This window comes from Thunnus maccoyii, chromosome 4 (assembly GCF_910596095.1).
Source record: "Thunnus maccoyii chromosome 4, fThuMac1.1, whole genome shotgun sequence".
NCBI lineage: Eukaryota > Metazoa > Chordata > Actinopteri > Scombriformes > Scombridae > Thunnus > Thunnus maccoyii.
The window spans coordinates 245,802-269,259 of NC_056536.1; the positions used below are offsets into that span (position 1 = coordinate 245,802).

General features: G+C 41.0%; 3 long non-coding RNA genes across 3 annotated transcripts; 1 reads left to right on the forward strand and 2 right to left on the reverse strand.

The window, feature by feature from the left end:
- Window positions 1-3,477: 3,477 nt before the first annotated feature.
- Window positions 3,478-3,844, reverse strand: LOC121895284. The gene is made up of 2 exons (XR_006095736.1): window positions 3,757-3,844; window positions 3,478-3,634 (listed from the first exon to the last, which is right to left on the reverse strand). It is a non-coding gene; the product is annotated as an uncharacterized LOC121895284 (long non-coding RNA).
- A 346-nt stretch (window positions 3,845-4,190) lies between these two features.
- LOC121895290 lies at window positions 4,191-4,550 on the reverse strand. The gene is made up of 3 exons (XR_006095741.1): window positions 4,520-4,550; window positions 4,362-4,432; window positions 4,191-4,222 (listed from the first exon to the last, which is right to left on the reverse strand). It is a non-coding gene; the product is annotated as an uncharacterized LOC121895290 (long non-coding RNA).
- A 10,565-nt stretch (window positions 4,551-15,115) lies between these two features.
- LOC121895278 lies at window positions 15,116-19,055 on the forward strand. The gene is made up of 3 exons (XR_006095729.1): window positions 15,116-15,244; window positions 15,509-15,659; window positions 16,213-19,055. It is a non-coding gene; the product is annotated as an uncharacterized LOC121895278 (long non-coding RNA).
- Window positions 19,056-23,458: the final 4,403 nt, after the last annotated feature.

Below are 23,458 nucleotides of genomic sequence, written 5' to 3' on the forward strand. Positions count from 1 at the left end.
ACATTTCAAGCATCTTAAATGCCTTGTTGATCAGTCTAAACCCAAAATCTGAACATCTGATCATATTCAGCACAAACATGATGAAACATTGTTTACTCCACTGTTACCTGTGTACAGTGGACTAGTGACACACAAACACATTCGTCAGTGTCACTGTATTTTTACACTTCAAAAATACACAAGTCAAATACAACAGACACTTAAACATGTTTTTTATTGGTAATTGAGTTAAAATAGAAGACATGAAGCCAGTTTAGATGATTTAAAGAATAAATCCAGTTCCATGAGTTGCTCAGCAGGAATGACATCAATAGCTTGTTGTTGTTGGATAGCCTCATTAAGACAGCAATAGTGGAAGTCAAGTGGACACTTAGCACTCTCAGCCTACTGTTTAACATCATTATGAGCTAAAAAGTAACCAGAAAAAAATGTGCAAACAAATGATTTTATTATCAATTTTCAATGTTTTATCTGCTATAATTTATTATGTATGAATATAGCATCTTCCTAAATTGCATTATAATTTGTGTTATGCCCAGTCCAGATAATTTCTCCCGTTAGCTTAACAACAGTCCTTAACAGTCCTTCCATGGATGTATAAGAGTCCTTCAGGCTGCTACAACAAGCTAACTGTTGCATTGGCTAACACAAGGAGCTATCTACTGCTGCTACTCTGCCTTACAGTGGAGAGAATTGAAGATGAATTTTGGAAACTATCATTGGACCAACTCGATGTCAATATTGCATTCTGGTTGTTGATTGATTAGGGAGGCCGTCCTACCTTGGAGCATCATTTTACCTGTCTTCTCCAAAGAAGAGAGAAAAATTATGTTGTAAATAATACTGAGATTTGGTAATGGTTTATTTCAACCAAATATTCTTTTTTATATTTTGATCTCCCTTCTTGCATGGCTAAAATGAGCTCTTCTTTGTTTAGAAACAATATGTATCTGCTAAATGTCTTTAAAGAAGCAGCCTTTACTCCACTCAGGGGTTTTTGTTTTTAAAAGCAAATTGTTTTATTGGCATATAAAATTGCCTCCCACCCCTCTGATGTCATCAGGTGGGGGACAATCATATAGTTTGATGCGGTATGTTGGTTTTCCTCCTGTCCTCCCCAATTATTTGAGTCATCAGCTGCCACTGGTGTGGGGGTTGAATGCAGCTCATTTTTGTAGGATACAGCAGAAAGGCCTATATACATACAGTACATTATACAAACTTTGTATGAAGTTTGGTGTTATTATCATTTATTTTACAATAATTATAGGTCTTATATGTATAATTCAGTAGTGGGGATGACCTATGAGGGGAAGGGAAAAAATGGAGTGAGAGTGACAGTTTAGTGATAAAGTACATCAAAACTAAAAGTTGTAGCTCTGTACTGCAGTTTTTCCCTTATTAAGGCCCAAACACCTAGCGGTTCACTCACACTCTCCATTCACATATATGAGTATCAGTTACTTATTGTCTCTACACACCTGACAGGACACATGTCAATCACACTTTCACCAGGTCATGTGGGTTAAAAGTCTTTACTTTTCTAAAAATGGACTTGATGAAAATTAGGAAATTAATTTGTTTCACACACAAACTCATCAAGAGTTTTCAATTTACTAACTGAAATTCAAGTGAATGGACCCAAAACTTGCATAATTTTGATGACACAGCTGTGAGTAAGACAGACAGGTGTGAGCGAGACAGACAGGTGTGAACGAGACAGACAGGTGTGAACGAGACAGACAGGTGTGAGCGAGACATACAGGTGTGAGCGAAACAGACAGGTGTGAGTAAGACAGACAGGTGTGAACGAGACAGACAGGTGTGAGCGAGACAGACAGGTGTGAGCGAGACATACAGGTGTGAACGAGACAGACAGGTGTTAACGAGACAGACAGGTGTGAGCGAGACAGACAGGTGTGAGCGAGACAGACAGGTGTGAACGAAACAGACAGGTGTGAGCGAGACAGACAGGTGTGAACGAGACAGACAGGTGTGAGCGAGACAGACAGGTGTGAACGTGACAGACAGGTGTGAGCGAGACAGACAGGTGTGAACGAGACAGACAGGTGTGAGCGAGACAGACATGTCTCACCCTGCAGGAAATTCTCATCCTCACACCGTTGAGATGTGATGTTTCACCATGACAGAGGAAGTTGCTATAACTTTATTGTACATGCTCCAGTCTGCACCAAACTTTACATGTTTGATAAGAGTCCCGGCCTGAACACGTCTACATGACGATATTCCATCAGTGATGCAAACTGGCTGAATAGAGCCCCCTATGAAATTTCAGCAAAGCAGCCCCAGCAGCAGGCAAAATAGAGGACAAAGGAAGTGAAGTATATCTCCTTCTTGCACTGTCTGAAAACAGTCGGGTCTGAAGACATCTACATGCCCGTCACAGAAGCCCTTCGATTGCACCGCAGCCTGACATCCGCGGAGGCGCGAGGGCCCGTTCAACGCTGCTTGCAGCTTTAATTTTAAGTTATATTCTGTTAATAACATTGTGCTGCAACCTCAGACTGGGATTAGTAATTTTAGTTTCTTTTAAGATTTCCCAGTGTGATTGGCTGCATAGATGGCACACACATTCCCATCACGGCTCCCTCACGTAATGAAGCCGATTATGTGAATAGGAAGTCCATTCACAGCATAAATGTACAGGTACATTTAGATTGACTACTGTTTCAAAATGTTAAAGACTGCATCATAGTTCAACTAACATCTGTCATTCTCTGCAGTGTCAAGATCATATGTGATGCTGCATACATCATTTCCAATGTGGAGGCCAAGTGGCCTGGGTCTGTTCATGACTCGAGGATATATCGCAAGTCTAACCTGAGCAACAGACTGCAACGTGGTAAGCAGCCTAAAGTTTTGCACAATATAATTCACTTGTCTCCCTCCTTTAATACACTCTAATGTATCCACTATACATTACAGGAGAGTTTGATGGCCTTCTGCTGGGTGACAGGGATTAACTATGCCAACCTAGGCTGCTGACCCTTTACCCTGACCCTGAACCAGGCCCCCAACAGAACTTCAACCGGGCTCACTGCAGTACGACAGCCTGGGTGGAGATGACCAAAGGCCTGCTGAAAGTCCGTTTCCAGTGCCTACGTCACCTCAGGGTGACCCCTTAGAGGGCCTGTGATATTATTGTGGCATGTGTTGTTCTTCATAATATTGCCACTATTAGAGGAGAGCAACACCCTGCCCTACAAATTGAAGACCCTGATGATGACCCCATCCACCTGCCAGCTATCCAGGACAGCAGAGCAGTCAGAGACACCATATGCCATAATCACTTTAGAGTTTAAGTCACCATCATCACCACCACCACAGCAGTCAAATAAAGACATAATACACATTTCATTTGGTCTTCTTTATTTCCTACAAATACAAAAGCTAGTTTAGTTAATGTTCCAATAGTTAACAGAATCAACATAATTCACCTGTGACCATGCACCCACCTCTAGCTTGTGCTCCAGTATTTCAATTTCCAGATCTGCCTTCCTAATCTGGCGGTCCAAGTATAACATTTCTTTATCGGTTTTCTTTATTTTTTTTCCACTGTGTCAATCTGTGCAGTGGAAGTTGAGAGACCCTCCTGCTGCTGCCCAGCCATGCTCTGTTAAAAAGGATGAGAATGTGTTAATACTTCAGTGTAGGCTAAATGTCACTCTATTTTCCACCAGAATGGTAAGAAATGTGAATGGGAAGAGAACTATCAGTAACATATCAAGATGTTACCTCTATAGGCCTTTCTGTATCCCCCTCTGTAAAGGCAGCAGAAACAGTTTCCTCGTCCTCTTCATCCTAGATGAGTGATATGTTTCAGTATTCTTAAACTACCATTTGGCTAAATCTTTGGAGTATTGCCTACTTACATGTACAAGGTCTGTTGTGGCGTGAGGGGGATCCACCAGGCAGATAGCACCATCAGAATCTGTTGGGACAAAAGAAAAAAAAAAAGACATGAAAGGGAAATAAATATTTGTATGAATAGGCTAAAAAAGATATATAGGCCTAGGCATATTACATTTTATAAAGGCACTTGTGTCTTGGGGGGTGGGCTCAGAGGATGAGCTCCCTCCAGGGATTCCCTCAGCCACTGGCCTTCCTGTAGTCTGGCTTAGGGCCAGCTCCTCTGCCTCCGTTAGAGGTGGCGGTGCTGGACCACCACCCGTTTTACGGACATCTGCCTTCTTTCTGTTGGCTGAGTAGAAGTCTGTGTTAGTTTAAATAGGATTAATTATTTAACAGCACAGTCACAGCAACAGCTACTTAATATTTACTTTACAATGTAAAACATGATCAAAATGAGGTTCCCCCATGAGATTATGCCGAGGTCTCACCTGTTTGAACAATGTTTTTATATTTCATCCTAAACTGCTGCTAAGTGCGCTTCTCCCCCGCAGGATTGGACCTAAATGAAATAAATGAATAGGCGACCAATCAAGCAGTTTTCCTCTGTAATATTATTGTGATTACAAAGGACTACATTTAAACTCACGCATTGACCCGAGCAGCGATGTTCTCCCACGCCGTCTCCCTCTCTTTTGCAGCTGCAGCGGTGTTGCACTTCTTTCTGAAAATGTGTTCAAACGCAGCCTTCCTCTTCCCCGTTGCCATGGTGACTCGTCGAATCGGGGCTCCACTGATGCTGGCTTTTTATAGTTGTGGTGCACGCGCTTAACTCCAGGTGAAACTACTCTGAGTTGATTAAACTGACTCAAATCAGCTGTTCTGGAACCGGAAACTCAGAGTTTCTTATCTCAGAGTAGATCAACTCAGAGTTCAGGATTAGACTCAGAGTTTGTTGAACCTGCTTTGTGAAACGGACCCCTGTTCCATGACCCAGAAACTGATACATCACCACTTGGAGTGTGAATAGCATGAAAAACACTAAACCTGCAGCTCAGAGAAACCAGCCTGAAACACATTCTCAGAACCATCTGGTGATAAAAAACAAATATTCCCAGTATTAACCAGGTGATGACAAACATATTTCAGATGACACTTCAGTACTGTTTGCTCTTCCAATCGAGCACATGTATTATGAACCAGGCAGTAAAATGTCTGGAGGGACTTTGGCACTAAAAGGACTGTAACATTGACAGATATCTACTTGATTTGCACAGACATTTTGCACACTTTTTGCGCAGGAGGACTGTGGATTTTGTCCCACATCACTTCCATTGTAAGGTCATTATGAAGGGATCTTCTAATGGTCAGTTTGAACAGGAGGAATGATTACAACAAGAACAACATGTTTCACTGTTCATTTGGGCTCCTGACTGTTGTTTTAAGCCAGACTTGAAAAATTGTGAACCCGTCCTTTAATCACTAGACTGGCAGTCAGTTCCACCTTATCTTTTTTTTATTTCTATTTTACATCTCATTTCTGCTAATGACAAAATGTTCCTGCCATATTGATTTTTTTGGAATAATAAATGTGTCTATTATTTATAAAACACTTTCATATCACATCTGATCTTTCTGAGGACATTGCTCAACACGGTTACACAATCTTTCCAAATACTGCAGAGACATTTCAACATTTCATTTTCATACACAAATTTGAAATTGCAAAGAAGAAACTCTCCTTAATAAGTGAATATAAAAAAACATTTATGTCTGAAATCCAGGATCTGGTTTGAGCAGCTCTGCCTCCAAGAAATGTTTGAATAACTTCAACTTGTTGGGGAGTTGACTTGTGAATATGATGGTGTTGAATTGTAGTACTCTGCTGGAGAACTCAGTGCAGGTCAGTCTGGATGTGGGCATCAGTAAAGTGTGAATGTAAAAGCTGCAGCATCATCACTTAAGAGGATGCACAACAAAGCTGAACATATATGGACATAACCAACGAACTCCAGGGCGTTTGTGAGTCTGTCCGTTTCCCTCGACAAGAACTGTTCCTCTTTTTTTGTGAATCGGCAGAATATAAGATCACACCTCTCTGGTTCACTCATCATTAGACTTTAGTGAGTTGTTAGTAACTGAACACAGGAGGCGTTTACAGCAAAGATCCAGTGTTAACAAGCGTCTGAAGATGAGGAAGACTCTCTGCATTTGTCTGCTCACCCTGGCTATCGTGATGCTGTTGTGTGCATCAGGAGGTACAGCTCTTCATCTACACTTTTTGCACTGTTTTACATACAGAGTAATGAAGTTATACTAGTCAACAGACTATTGATCTGTAATGTCATTATGACTTTGTGCTTAATGCAACTGCATCTCATGTTTTTACAAAAAATAATAATTTGTACAGTAATGTAGTACCGTACATGAAAGGTTTTCCTCTGACTGCTTCAGACAATAGCATTTAGTGTATAGTTTGTAAAAATAATGATTATTAATGATTATTATTACTATTGTTTATTTATGTATTCATCTATTTAGCACATTTTCAAACATAGTTGCATAGTGCTTGTTCTACTGTTTACATTTGTTTACAATGTGAGATCTGTGAAACACTTTGTATCACACTGACCTGTATGAAAGGTGCTATACAAATCAATTGATTAAAAGTAAAAACCAACAGAGGAAACAGTAAAAATACTAAAATAATTAGATTACAAGAAGTCAACTCTAAAACGATGAGGAGCACAGACCACAACAAGATAAAAAAAAAAAAAACAGTAGTTACAATTTAAAGGTCTATATTTATATTCTTGGACTCTACTGGAATATCTTTGTATGATTTACAGCTAAAAGCTCCTTATTGATCTTATACTGGCCCTTTATGCAACCTCTTGCAGCTGTAGAGTCTTGCTTCAATAAAAACTACACACTAGGAAAGACCTACGTTTCTAAGTTTTTAACCCCTTTAGAAATGAATCACAGCCTGATGTCTATATGAATAAAGAAGTATTAGTGTTGAATCTTGGACGGATCATGTTGTCTGGGTACCTCCCAGTGTGTAACAGTGTGTCATGTTTGTTGTATTGATGAGTAAAAAATTAATTCACAGTGACTCTCTCTGTATGATGGTCTGGCAGGTTCTCCCATATTTCTCTGCTGCATGAAAGCCAGTGCTCTAAGGAAGACTTCTATTGGGTCAATCAAGGCGTGTTATGAACAGAAACCACGAGGCGGTTGCGTGCATGCCTTCCTGTAAGTACAGCATGTTTTTTTGAACATGTCTTTAAACATACTAAACATGAATAAATCTGTATTCATCTCTCTCTGATGTCATTACTGTAATCTGCTGGAAAACTAGTCGAGAAGAACTTCCTGATACCAGAACACCACTCAGTGACATGAAGTCATAGCTGTCTCAGGGTTAAATATACTGTATTACAGGATACTTGAGCTTCATTCAGGTTTGGTTGCATAAAAGAATCTGTCAAATGATAAATGTTTGTCTGAGCGTATTGTATCATTTCCGGTTGCCGACTGTGTCTACTGATAACGTTGTTGCTGCTCTCATCTCAGTTGATTTTCCTATATATATCACATTACTGTGGATTAATATCTGTTGTATATTTAAACTTTCGCTAGTTTTACACAAGCACGCTTACCCTAGCACGTCAGCACGTCCACTTTACTTGAAGAGTTTACCAACTTTTATGTAAACAGTGTCACGGCTCTTGTCAATCAGATGTAATTGCCTTTACAAGCACTCTCAGCGCTTTTCTCTTAGCGACTTTTCTCGCTAATCGCACAAGTTGTTAGTCACTTTGGCTCTGCAGCTAGCATTAGCAGCTAACCTAAACTAAGCAGTTAGCGATGGCTTCTCTCTCTCCCTCTCGTTCTCCTGCTCTCTCTTGCTCGGTGTGTCAAATGTTCAGTTACTCCTCTGCCTCCTTTAGTGATAGTGGTAAGTGTAATAAGTGTAGTTTATTTGCAGCACTGGAGGCAAGGCTTAGTGAATTGGAAGCGCGGCTCCGCACCGTGGAAAAACAATCAGCAGCTAATGTAGTTAGCCAGCCCCCAGTATCCGGTGCGGGCCGACCTAGCGTAGCTCCCACTCCCCCGGTAGCTCCCGAGCAGCCGGGAAGCCAGGGCGGCTGGGTGACTGTCCGAAGGAAGCATAGCCCTAAGCTGAAGCCCACGGTTCACCACCAACCAGTTCATGTTTCTAACAGGTTCTCCCCCCTCAGTAACACACCCGCTGAGAAACAAACTCTGATTATTGGCAGCTCCATAGTCAGAAACGTGAAGTTAGCGACACCAGCAGCTATAGTTAAATGTATTCCTGGGGCCAGAGCGGGCGACATTGAGTCAAATTTAAAACTGCTGGCTAAGAATAAACGTAAATATGGTACGATTGTCATCCATGTCGGCGGTAATGACTCCCGATTACGCCAATCAGAAGTCACCAAAATTAATGTTGAGTCGGTGTGTACATTTGCTAAAACAATGTGGGACTCCGTAATTTTCTCTGGACCGCTGCCTAATCTGACCAGTGATGTCATGTATAGCCGCATGTCACAATTCAACCGCTGGCTGTCGAGGTGGCGTCCAGCAAACGATGTGGGCTTCATAGATAACTGGCAGACTTTCTGGGGAAGACCTGGTCTGATTAGGAGAGACGGCATACATCCCACTCTGGATGGAGCTGCTCTCATATCTAGAAATATGGCCAAGTTTATTAGTAAACCAAAACCATGACAACCCAGAGCTGAGACCAGGAAGCAGAGCTGCAGTCCTACACGCTTCTCTGCGCTTCCATAAGAGCAGTTACCCACCCAAAACCACATAGAGACTGCATCTGTCCCCCAAACCACATAGAGACTGTGTCTGTCCCCAAAACCACATAGAGACCACGTCTGTCCCCAAAACCACATAGAGACCGTGTCTGTCCCCAAAACCACATAGAGACCGTGTCTGTCCCCAAAACCACATAGAGACCGTGTCTGTCCCCAAAACCACATAGAGACTGCGTCTGACCCCAAAACCACATAGAGACTGTGTCTGATCCCAAAACCACATAGAGACTGCGTCTGTCCCCAAAACCACATAGAGACAGTGTCTGTCCCCAAAACCACATAGAGACTGCGTCTGTCCCCAAAACCACATAGAGACAGTGTCTGTCCCCAAAACCACATAGAGACAGTGTCTGTCCCCAAAACTACATAGAGACTGCGTCTGACCCCAAAACCACATAGAGACTGTGTCTGTCCCCAAAACCACATAGAGACTGTGTCTGATCCCAAAACCACATAGAGACCGCGTCTGTCCCCAAAACCACATAGAGACTGTGTCTGTCCCCAAAACCACATAGAGACCGTGTCTGTCCCCCAAAACCACATAGAGACAGTGTCTGTCCCCAAAACCACATAGAGACTGTGTCTGTCCCCCAAAACCACATAGAGACTGTGTCTGTCCCCCAAAACCACATAGAGACTGTGTCTGTCCCCAAAACCACATAGAGACTGTGTCTGTCCCCCAAAACCACATAGAGACTGTGTCTGTCCCCAAAACCACATAGAGACTGTGTCTGTCCCCCAAAACCACATAGAGACTGTGTCTGATCCCAAAACCACATAGAGACTGTGTCTGTCCCCCGACCACATAGAGACTGTGTCTGTCCCCCGACCACTTAAATCTATTGAATCTAAAATAAACAGAAGAAGAGTCATTCATGAAAATCTAGTAAAAATTAAAACCACTACTGCAATAGTACAACAAAATAAGAGAATTAAATGTGGACTCTTGAACATTAGATCTCTGTCATCTGAAGCCGTATTAATAAACGATTTAATCTCAGATCATCATATTGATTGATTGTCTTACTGAAACCTGGCTGTGTCATGAAGAACATGTCAGTCTAAATGAATCCAGTCCTCCCAGTCATATTAATACTCACATTCCTCCAGACACTGGCCGAGGAGGAGGAGTCACAGCCTCATTATCAACTCTAGACCTGAACTTCATTATAACTCATCAGAAAGTCTTGTTCTTAGTCTCTCAGCCAACCTGGAAAACTTTACAGCCAGTTCTATGTGTTATAGTGAACCGTCCTCCTGGTCCGTACTCTGAACTCTTATCTGAATTCTCAGGGTTTTTGTCGTATTTAGTCCTTAGTACAGATAAAGTAATTATAGTAGGTGATTTAATATTCATGTGGACGTTGATAATGACAGTCTCAGTAATGCATTTATCTCATTATTAGACTCAATTGGCTTCTCTCAGTGTGTAAATAATCCCACTCACCGTCTTAACCACACCCTAGACCTTGTTCTGGCTTATGGGATTGAAATTGAACATTTAATAGTTTTTCCACAAAATCCTATTTTATCAGATCATTACTTAATAACTCTTGAATTCCTATTACTGGATTATACACCATTAGACAGAAATGTCCTCACTAGATGTCTCTCTGATAGTGTTGTAGATAAATTTAAGGAAGCAATTCCATCAGTACTGAATTCACTGCCATGTCTCAATACTACAGAGGACTCTTATGTTAACTTTAGTTCCTCCCAAATTGATAATCTTATTGATAGTGCTGCAGGCTCATTACGAATAACACTCGATTCCATCGCCCTCTTAAAAAGGAAGATAATAAAACATAAGAGGTTAGCTCCATGGTTTAACTCCCAAACCCGCAAATTAAAGCAAACATCATGAACATTGGAAAGGATTTGGCGTTCCACCAAAGTAGAAGAATCTCGCTTAGTCTGGCAAGATAGTCTTAAAACATATAGAAAGGCCCTCTGTAATGCCAGAGCCGCCTATTACTCAGCATTAATAGAAGAGAATAAAAACAGCCCTAGGTTCCTTTTCAGCACTTTGGCTGACAAAGAGTCATAACTCTATTGATCCATGTATTCCTATAGCTCTCAGTAGTAACGACTTTATGAGCTTCTTTAATGATAAAATCTAACTATTAGAGACAAAATTAACCATCTCCTGCCCTCAACAGGCACCGTTCTCTCCCCAAACACAGGGACCTTAGAAACAGCTGTAAATCCTGACATATATTTGGACTGTTTTTCTCCAGTAGACTTGTCTGAACTAACTTCAATGATTTGTTCAGCTAAACCATCAACCTGTCTCTTAGATCCCATCCCAACTAGGCTGCTTAAGGAAGTCTTACCCTTAGTGAGCACTTCTTTACTAGATATGATCAATCTGTCTTTAGTAACAGGCTATGTACCACAGTCCTTTAAAGTAGCTGTAATTAAACCTCTTCTTAAGAAGCCTACTCTTGATTCAGGTGTTTTAGCCAATTATAGACCTATATCTAACCTTCCATTTCTCTCTAAGATCCTTGAGAAAGCAGTCTCTAATCAGTTATGTGACTTTCTACATAACAATAGTTTATTTGAGGATTTTCAGTCAGGATTTAGAGGCATCATAGCACAGAAACAGCACTGGTGAAAGTCACAAATGACCTCCTGACTGCATCAGACAAAGGACTTGTCTCTATACTTGTCCTGTTAGATCTTAGTGCCGCATTCAACACAATTGACCATCAAATCCTTTTGCAGAGACTGGAACATTTAATTGGCATTAAAGGAACTGCATTAAGCTGGTTTAAGTCCTATTTATCAGACCGATTTCAGTTTGTACATGTTAATGATGAATCCTCCGTGAAGGCAAAAGTTAGACATGGAGTTCCACAAGGTTCTGTACTTGGACCAATTCTATTCACCTTGTATATGCTTCCTTTAGGTAATATTATTAGGAAACACTCCATAAATGTTCATTGTTATGCAGATGACACCCAATTATATTTATCAATGAAGCCTGATTAAACCAATCAGTTAAACAAACTCCAAACATGCCTTAACGACATAAAGACCTGGATGACCTGCAATTTTCTGCTACTAAACTCAGATAAAACTGAAGTTATTGTGCTTGGCCCTAAACACCTTAGAAACACATTATCTAATGATAAAGCTGCTCTGGATGGCATTACCCTGGCCTCCAGCACCACCGTAAGGAATCTGGGAGTTATCTTTGATCAGGATATGTCCTTTAACTCCCACATAAATCAAATCTCAAGGACTGCCTTTTTTCACTTACGTAATATCACAAAAATCAGGCACATCCTGTCCCTAAAAGATGCAGAAAAACTAGTTCACGCTTTTGTTAGGCTGGATTATTGCAATTCCTTATTATCAGGCTGCTCTAACAAGTCTCTAAAGACTCTCCAGCTGGTCCAGAATGCAGCTGCACGTGTTCTGACTAAAACTAGAAAAAGAGACCACATTTCTCCCATTTTAGCTTCACTACATTGGCTTCCTGTAAAATCTAGAATAGAATTTAAAATCCTTCTCCTAACTTACAAAGCCCTTAATGGTCAGACACCATCATATCTTGAAGAGCTCATAGTACCGTATTATCCCACTACTGCGCTCCCAGTATGCAGCTTACTGGTGGTTCCTACAGTCTTTAAAAGTAGAATGGGAGGCAGAGCCTTCAGCTATCAGGCTCCTCTTCTATGGAACCATCTACCGGATTGGGTCCGGGGTGCAGACACCCTCTCTATGTTTAAGAGTAGGCTTAAAACTTTCCTTTTTGATAAAGCTTATAGTTAGGGCCGACCAGGCTCGCCTTGGATCAGCCCTTAGTTATGCTGCTATAGGCCTAGACTACTGGGGGACTTCCCATGATGCACTGAGCTCCTCTCTCCTCCTCCTCCTCTCCATCTGTATGCATTCATGTAACATCAATGCATGTCACTAACTTTGCTTCTTCCCCGGAGTTTTTTGTGCTTTCTCATCTCACAGGAACCCCTGGGTTCTGGGCCGAGCCTTCGCGGTCCTTCACAGTCCTGATGGCGTCCTTCCCTGGCTGTTGCTGCTCGTGCTTGTTGTTGTTGTTGTTGTGATTGTTGTTCTTCTGTCCCCCCTCCCCCTTTCCCTCTCTCTTTCTCTCTCTCAACCCAACCGGTCAAAGCAGATGGCCGCCCACCAAGAGCCGGGGTCTGCTTGAGGTTTCTACCCGTTAAAGGGGAGTTTTTCCTTACCGCTGTCGCCAAGTGCTGCTCATGGGGGAATTGTTGGGTCTCTGTAAATTAAAGAGTTCGGTCTTGACCTGCTCTATGTGAAAAGTGCCTTGAGATGACTTCTGTTGTGATATGGCACTATATAAATAAAGATTGATTGATTGATTGATTGATTGATTGAATCAGGGGATATCATTAAAACATTTTTTCTACTTCTTCACCCTATCTGTTATGAGATTTTACTGTTTTAGATCCTTGAAATGTTAAATATTTGATGTCTGTTATTGTTCATGAAATCGTTATATTCCTGGAGCTTTTAATGATGGTACAGTTTTTTGGTATATCTAAGAAGACCATATATGGAAGAAACAGGAAGTGTGTCAGGTGCCTGACCTGCTGATTGCTAATCAGGAGCCACCTGTGGCAGGTGAGTTGATATATAGGGTGAAAAAGTCTGTCAGTTGTTGCCCTGAGAAAGGTCGGTAGAGCTGAAACATTGGTCCCTGAAACAAATAATATTTGATGAAAAGATGGCTGCTATAGTTCATCATTGCATCAATGATCGGTGTGACTACTACTGCAACGTATGTCAGACTGCCACAGCCATCCAGGCAAATCTGTAAAATGTACACACTGAAAGCATATATGATCATAGCACAGTTATGAGGTGCACAAACACTCTCCAACATACAGGGTTACACCATGTAGCTGTGTGAAATCCTGTGAAAAATGTTGTAGGCTATAACTCATTCCTCAGAGACACACATCCAAAGGGGTACGTCTATTTGAAGGGGAGGTATCAGCACTGTGGAGAAGTCCAGATTATATATACATATATATATATATATATATATATATATATGGCAGGAGAATATACTCTCCGATTACAGGCTTCTCTATAATATTGGAGAAATATACTATATGAACAGCAATATGGGTTTAGATCTAATAGGGAAACTTGGAGCTTGTGGAGGAAATATTACCTGCAATAGAAAATAAGGAATATGCAGTGGGAGTATTCATGGATCTCAAAAAGCATTTGATACAGTTGACCAGGACTTATTATCCAAGAAATCAACGATAACTGTTACTCACAAATACTGAAGGTGACTTGTGGGGTTCCCCTGGGCTCAGTGTTAGGACCATTGTTGTTTATTTTGTACATAAATAATATATGTAAGGTTTCCAAAATATTAAACTATATTTGCAGATGATACACATTTATTTTGTCACAGTAATAATTTGGAACAACTTTTGGATACAGTGGAAAAAGAACTGGAAATGCTAAAGAGTGAAACACTTAAACTAACTAACACTAATTTAACTTTATAATATTTGAGAAGTGTTCAACTAACTCATACAGGAAACCCATGATGAATGATGTTGAATAGAAAGAGTGAAATTAAATTTGTTGGAGTAATATTGGATAATAAATTATGATTGAAGCCACATAAATTATATCAAAGCTAAAAGTCAATTTCAATACTATATAAAGATCCTCTAAATAAAGTTTTGTTATACACCTTATGCTGTTCCTTCATAGTCCAACATATAACTTACTGTGTGTGTATATATCTCAAATGTAGCTCAGTCTAAAAAAAGTTTTCATTTTAGACAAATATGTAAATAAATAAAGATCAATAAATCATTTTTAAATGTTTAAAAAGTATTCTATTCAAACCAGTTAAGTTTAATGTTTAATACAGTTCATAGTGAATTAAAAACAGGCAGATGAATAAATCTTTGTCATTGTGTTGGTGAAGTTCATGCAGTTCAAGTAGTTTGTTTGCTGTACACATGAGAGCAGCGTGTTTATCTCACAACCTAGTCCCAGAGGACATAAAGTTGTCCATCTTAACATGTTGTTGATTTGATTGGTTGTTACCAACCTGTCAGCCAATTGTAAAGGTGGAGGGGCGGGATGTAGAGGAGACCCCGCAGAGTAAAGCCACGGGCTGGTCAGACGACGAACAGGAGCTGTGTGAAGGTTGTTTACGCTGTTGAAGACATGGACGTATAAAGAAATGACTTGTCTCTCTATCAGAATTTGATCCATTTGGTCCGATCACATTTCAAAAGCCTAGAGGAGCCGCACGATTGAATTGTTTCATCCCCATTCAAGTTAGCCGGAGGCCTAAACCGGAAGTAGTCGACTCGGCCGGCGACCGTTACTAGTGCGCATGCTCTATGGGCCGCATGAACGGGGCCCCGCCGCCGACGCTGTATCCAATCCTCTTTGTACATCCATGGATGAAGACTGTTTATGTTCGTTGTGTTGATGGATGCAGAGTTTTACCGACGGGTAACGGACATAATAGCCACATGCAGAAGGTAAATAACCTCTGTGTATGTATTTTTTGTATCGTTTCATCACGACGTAGTGCGTGTAAAAGGTAGATGCTAATCGCGATTAGCGCATTAGCGCGCTAGTTATATTAGCACATATTTCACCGTAGTAGCAGCTAATGTTACTGTTTGTTGCTAGTATGTGTTAATGTCAATTAGTTAAAAGCTCAAAATGCACTCGGCATAAGAAGTAAAGGAGCTTTAGGACGAGTTAAGTGACTGAGAACAACTGTCATGTACGTCTAATAGACGGAGGACCAGGAAACAGTCCTTGGACTCTATGGACGAGTTGATGTCTCCCGCTCAGCTTTCACTTCGTCTGGACTTGTCGCCCGCCAGCCTGTAACCTCACTCATCATTCCTCTCGTCACGCATCGTCCATGCTTCAACTCAGGGATTTGTGAGTAACAATTAACCAGTGCACCTGCTATTTTATTTTGTAGCTTGCATTTGCTAGTGCAGCGGCCATTTGTTTCAGGTCACTACGCTCCGAGCAACGACTCAGACCTGCAACGTTTGGTTCTGGTTTTAAAGGACACTGTTTTATTTTGTTTGCTCTGTGTGTGTGTGTGTGTGTGTGTGTGTGTGTGTGTGTGTGTGTGTGTGTGTGTGCCTTAAATTAGGAGCTCCGTTATTGGTAAATAAGATAAAGAGAGGTCATAACTTCTGAGAAAGGTGGGAAAGCAAAAGGGAAATACATTTAAGTTTTGTGTAATAGTTTTATTTTATTAATTGGTTTAAATATTGGTTTTATTAAAGGGGACGTATTATGCTTTTCCATATTTTTATTTATATATATTATGCGTGTATTTGTGTGTCGGATGTTCATGTTAAAAGTGGCCAACGTGTCAAATAACGAGGTAAACGTATGTCACAGTAATCCCTGTGAGCAGAAAGCAGCAGCTTCAGACTGCTCTGAACGCTGTTTCTAACTTGTTTTTTTCTACTTTCAGCCCAAGCTGACGTCAGTTCGTGACGGATTTCTTTATATGGACATCTGCTACATGCACAACACACAAGTTTGTGTAAACAAAACCACATAGAGAACCAAGAAACCCACTTTTTATTAAATTTAAAGGCTCTAAAATTTAAAGATTAGGTTGAATTTAAAACGGTTCAAATCATGTACAAAGTTAAAAATCAATTGTTACCTAAAAGTATCCAAAAGTTGTTTCAAATGAGAGAAAGTCAACATGACTTGTGCAATAAATGATAAGTGAGGACTAATGTAAAATATCATTGTATTACAGTCAAAGGAGTTAATTTATGGAACAGCTGCAGTGAGGAACTGAAAACATGCAGAACATTTAGTAAGTTTAAATGAACATTTAAAAATAGCATATTAAACAAATATGACATGGACAATCAGAAAGAGACTGGCATAGAAGGACAGGGGAAGTTGTTATTGGTTTGTTTTTTTGTCTTAATATCTTGTGATCAAGTCACTGTCCACATACTGGGCCACACCCCCTCCCCTGTTGTTGGTTCTATTGATATAAAGAAACCGTCAATATGGAAATCAATACCTTTCTCTTGATTTAACCATGTCTCAGATAAGGCTATTGAATTGAATTTAAGTTTAAATATATTCAGATTTTCATTGATCTTAGTGAAGTTTGCATAAAGACTTCTACAGTTGACACACTGCTGACCGACCTTCCTTCTTGTTGCTAGCCTTGAGTCAGGTGGTATGTATTGAGACAGTATGTCCCAATGACCCGCCTGATGGCGTGCAATGACCAATGGGACAGCGCGTGCTACCCAGCTGATAGTGCCGATTAGACAAATTCAATCATCTCTCTTAAATCAGAAGTAAGAAGAAACTTTGGAAAGAAGTGAAGATCTAAGGCGGGGAAACTGGTATCATTAATATTAATGTGTTGGTCAGTTGTACCACCATGGATAATCCCAGAACCTGAAGTCAATCTATGCATACTGAATAATAACAAAAGATAGAAATCAGGAGATATAGTCAAGGAAGTGAAGTCTCATCTGCAACAAGGATGGAGTTCATATTTACAGAATACAGATGGATCAAAGGATCCAGAGAGCGGGAAAGTGGCATTTGGAGTCATTAAGAATTCAAAACAGACATATCAGATGTCAGTATTCACAGCAGAGATGTTGACAATATTAATGTGCACTTTGGTGGATAAAGAACAATAAACCAGACAACTCAGTCATATGTAGTGATTCAGCTGCAGCTTTAACTACAATAAGAGAAATCAAATCCAACTTCAGACCTGATATATTGGCTGAGATTTATCAAACATTATACTGTACCAGAACACAGACTATAGTTTATGTCATTTCACTATTCTGTCTGGTTCATGGATGATGTAATTCCTGTCCTATAAAGTACATGAATGTAGTGATCTATGTAGAAAACTTCAGGTATTTAACAGGTGCTGCACTAAGGCATCAGAGGCCACAAACTTTTAATAATTCCCAAAAATATAAAACACACTGGCATGTGGCATGAATCCCTCAGCGCCCTCGAACCCCCCATTACGTCATTTGGGAATTCCCATTGACATGAGTATGGGATTTCTTTCTTTTTCCAGTCCCTTAGTCCCTCTAATCAGTTGAGACGAGGGTAACTACACAGATTCTTCCGCTTCAGTCTTTCATAACAAAAATATGAAAACTGCCTAAATTTTGCATTTTGTAGTCATGGAAACTGGATTTTTCTGGTTCAAAAACCCATAATAGGGAAAAAACCACAGAATGATAGTTTAGGGAGAACAGTAAACAGTGAATGGCTGTATTTGTATTTTTAAAATGTTGTTACATACATCAATAACTTTAAAAAGCTCCGTTTTTCATTGTTAGACTTTAGTTTCAGAATAAGGAAATCGATTTGAGACGAAGGTACAAGGATTCTTTCATCCAGTGCAATAATTACTCACTTCAAATAATGAAGCTGTTCAGACACATGGACGCAGCTGCAGAAACAGTTTTTACTCTGTGGACTTTACTTATGGAATATTGTCCAGTTTTGGACTATATAGCCTAACAACACATATATCACTGTCAAAAGGAACATCAATAGCAAACAGTAGAGGGCAGCGATACGCTATTTTAGCATCTAGTCTAATTCAAAGAAGACAAAGAAAACAGACACTTTGTATCCTCTGCATCACACTAACAGTTATAAACTCATATTGTAAAACCTTGAACATGTAACATCTGTGCTCATTATGTTTGACACTGGATCAGAGTAGGGAGTAGCATCATCCTGGACAAGCTACAGTTCTTTTATAATTAGTTTGATAGCTTTGATGACATCCAGCACTGCACCCCACTCACATTCTGATATGTTTACCAGACTCCTTGTCTATAAAAGATATGTGCACTTAATAACCCACATCAGTCTGTTGTGACTGTATGCTGATCAGGAAAGAGTCCAGACAGGTTTAGTAGAAACCTGGAGCTGCACTGATGAGTCCACCTTAAAGAGAGTTCACTGTTATCACAATAGTGTGTGGAAGAATGATTACTGGGTTATAATATTGTGTGAAGTAAGACTCAGAAAACACGCATAGAAAACGTAGATAATTCCTCTGTTCTGATTCCTTTCTGGGTTCACTAACATTGATTAGTTTTCTGATATTCTTAACGGGTGTACTTTGGAGATTCAGTTGAAGACATAACTTAAATCTGTCTTTTAATCTGCCAGAATGGGTAGTGTTAACAGTAGAAATCAAACAAAGGATAGATATGATAATGTGGACCTGTCCGCTCCTAAAATAAACTACATGAGAGTGAACTATAGTGATTCATCTGTGAAACAAATCAACATTTGGATGACTGAATCTAGCTTTCCGAGCACAGAAAGTTTCAGTATCAGACAGCTAAATCAGCTGAGAGAAAGACTGCAGGAGAAGGAAAAAGAGACTGAGAATAAAAAAGGCAAAAGTAAGTTGATAACAGATTGGAAAGCTTTTAGTTTATGGATGAAAGAAGCACAAAACAGGGACAGGAGACCACAGGCAGGGACAGGTAGGATCTCATCTGTGTCTCAGTGTGTCAAAATGCAGGATTCTGAACTCGACCGGGTGCCGCCCAGGAGACGCATCGACCCGCCGCAACAACAAGATGAACAGCAGCCCGAGCTCGTCAGACGCCTTATCCACGGCCAAGAGCACCACCGCCACATAACTCTGACTGTCCTCCGTCTCCGGTTCCCCTCATCTACCCTGATACATCTGTCTTACCAGGACAAAGCTGCCTCTCCTTCTCATACCAGGTCTGGTCTGGTATTCAAAGGATCTCAAAATCCATCCGTCGTCTCTATGAATCCATTCATCACCCTCCCATCTCCAGTGAGAACTGACACAGAGGGAAACATGCACCGGATCCTGAATCTCCCCATGATGGAGGCGATGTTAATCCACAGACCGTGGACTATGGAGGACGTGAAACAGGCAACGACTCACCTTTCATCACCATCAGATGGAGGAATCTGAAGTGAGACGGCTCCTGGTGGTAAAGATGGGCAGTAACTGGGCCAAGATCTCAGCAGGATATCCAGAGAGTGATGTGAGACTGGCTGACCCCGACGGCGCATAATGACAGCACAGCCTATAGAGTTCACATCACAGATCTCTGTGAGCGCATCCAAGCAGCTTTCCCTGTGAGATTGGACATGAGCTAAATATCCTCATGTAAACAAGAAGATGATGAAAGTGTTTGCAACTATCTCACTGGTCTGACAGAAGTTCACAACACACACAGCAGCCTGACACCTCCAGCTGACCTGAAGAATAATGCTGTTACAGCATGGGAAGCACATTTGAGAAACAGCTTCCTAAATGGACTGAAACCTGATATTTCCAACATGGTGAAACATATATGCATCACCTGGGACTCATGGAAGCACATGCTGTGCACGCTGAGAAAACCCTCAAAGAAAGCCAGAAGAGGAAAGGAGAAAAGAAAGAGAAAGATCTCCACACGGCTGCATCGACTATGTTCCAAGGACACGCCAGAGGGCGCGGACACGGCCGCAGCAGAGGTGGACTTAGAGGGGGCCGTGGAGGACGACGCACGACTGATCCAGATGCTTGTTTTCACTGTGGCGAGAGAAGAAAAATCCAACTTACAAGCACAAGGCCGATGGACTCGGGGCGGCAGCCCGGGAGGGGGAGGAACCGGCACCTTTGACCACACTGACGCACGATGAGAGACAACCTACACATCAGATGGGTGATTGCACCACACACACACTGATTGATGATGCCAAAGCTCAGTTAGAGAAGAAGCAGGAAACACACAGCCTGTAGGCACATATGCTAAATACTCAACTGAAGCTAACGCAGACATGCCGACACACACGCTCCTTGTACATGGTAAGCATGTAACATTTCTTGTTGATCTGGTGCAACACACTCTGTTATTAGACACGTTTTCAACACCTCTAAAGATGAGAGGAAGATTCGTGAAGTCTGTAGGGGCGTCAGGTGACAGTTCTGGAAAAATCCATTATCATGCTCTGACGATGTTACAGGCAAATTGAAGCATTCATTTTTGCTGTCAAACTGTTGCCCAATCAATCTAATGGGACGAGTTGTGATGTGTTTATTGGCTATTTGTCTTGTTTCGACATCAAAAGGGGTTATTGTTATTGGAACAAGTGACACTCACATATTTGTGAAATACAGCCCTGACACGCTGCTTTATGTGTATGAATGGAAGCTCTGCACATCAGCTGTGACTTCCGTAAACACCGCTCTTGTTGATAACGCGTGCTCACATTCAACACAGACTACATGCAACCACAAGATCTACACTGCACTGCACACATACATGAAGGGAGAGATGCAGAGTTTGAGAAAAGATGGTTCAAAGAAGGTTGCCTGAGAGAAAAGCTAACGTTAAGTTCTATGTTTGGGAATAAACACAGATGTGCTCTTTCAGTGACTTTGCCTGAACAAACAAAGCCAAAGCAGATTGATGAATCTTCACTATAGTTCCCTTTCAGTGATTCAGGGTGGGATTCTCTGTTTGAGGTTCCTGACTCATACCCACACATGTCACTTGCCAAATACAGGGAAGGAAAATGGCAGGATTTGGATCCATGGGTGAGACGATGTGAAAATGCAGAAATATTGAATTTGTTAAATCTGATCGTTATGTTCAGTATAATCCTGTTTTTGAAGGATTATTGATAGGTAAAAATGACCAAATAGACTGAGGTTGGTTGGTTGGACACTGTAAGGTTACCCTTGTCTGGTTATTTCACTGAGACACTGTTAATAACTACCTTCTATAACAAGATCCCAACCTACCTTTGATATAAAAGAAAAATTTTGTAGTTTTTTTTTGTTTTAATTTGATTTTTTTATTTGTTTTTTATTTGTTTCTTGTTTTTTTTTTTGTTGTTTGTTTTGTTTTAATGTAAGACTACTACTTATCCCCCCCCCCCTTTTTTATTTTTATATATTTAGGGCCCGAGCACCGACCGGTGCGAAGCCCTATTGAAACTGAAGGAGTTATTATTATTCCTCCGAAAGAAACGCATTTTTGAGGGCCTAAACATGCACGAAAACTCATGAAAATTTGCACAGATGTCAGGACTGGCGAAAATTTCGATATTTTATGGGTCTCGAAATAAAGCGGGACAAAATGGCTCGACAGCGCCACCTAGAAAGTCAAGAAAATTGAGCCCCTCGATACAGATTGTCGTAGGAGAACGAAATTCGGTATGCATATGTATCATGACCAGACGCACCAAAAAGTCTCAAGGACACATAGCCTAACTCCAACAGGAAGTCGGCCATTTTGTATCAAAGTTGAAATTTTGCACCGATTTTGTCATTTCCAGCCCGCATACTTTAACGAACTCCTCCTAGAGATTTGACCCCAGGACTTTCAAATTCGGTCCGTATCATCTACAGGCATAGGAGATTAAAAGTTGTTAAAACAATTCTCATTAGTCTTTCCTAGGGGGCGTGGCTGGGCGGCGAATTTCGATCCTTCGCCATGAAAAATGAAACGGCTATAACTCCGGCATACATGATCCTAAGAGAGCCAAACCTTTTGTGCTTCATAAGAGTCCCGCCCTGAACGGGTCCATGTGACAATACAGGATATGAGTCATAGCGCCACCTCCTGGCAACAGGAAGTTACATGTTTTACGCTCTGACGCCCTGTGGGCAGCACGGTGATCGAATCCAGCTGAAATTTACTGAGAATAGCCTCAAGACCTTGGAGATCTTATATTATGAAGTTGGTGACCCTTCGTCGAAAGGTGTTGCCATGGCGACGCAGCGAATTCCGATGTGTCGCCATGAAATTTCAACGCCTTATAACTTGACTCCACGTGGTCTGATCTTTTCCAAATTTCATATGCTTGTTAAGAGTCCCAATCTGAACACATGTTCAGTCTCATATTTAGCGAAAGTCATAGCGCCACCTACTGGCAACAGGAAGTATCATGCGTCGTACTTTGTCTAATTACTCCTAGGAAATTTGGCTGATGCACCTGAAATTAAGTCAGCTAATAAACAAGACCTTGGTGATGCTACATTTGGCAGCTCATGACCCAAAACTGAATGCTGTTACCATGGCGACACATCCTTCGCCATGAAATATGATACTGTTTTTCAGGGAGAAGGGATTGCTCTACAGTCATGAAACTTGACACACATGTCTAGAGTGATGTCAGCTAAAATCCTATGTGGTCGCTTTGAATGGGCGTGGCAAAATGGCTCAACAGCGCCCCCTTTAAAATTTCAAAATTGCAGCCCCGCCTTCCAGATTAACGTAGAAAGATGAAATTCACAGGGCACATGTATAATGTCAACACGCACAAAAAAGCCTCTTGAAGCCTTATTGTAAGTCGAACAGGAAGTCGGCCATCTTGAAAAAAATGGTACATTTTCGCCTTTTCTTGGCCATTTCGCATACCTTGTATTTTAAAGAACTCCTCCTACAGAATCCATCGTAAGGACTTAAAAATCAGTGTGTGTCATCTAGAGTAGTGTATGATCATGATGGTTTGGCCGTGGCGTGGCGTTGAGTTTTGATGTTTCGCCATGACAGAGGAAATTGATATAACTTGAGTGTACACGGTTGGATCTACCTCAAACTTCACAGGTTTGATATCAATCCAGGCCTGAGCATGTCTACTTTAAAATATTCATTCAGTGATGCAAACTGGCTCGATAGCGCCCCCTACAGCATTTCAACGCAGCA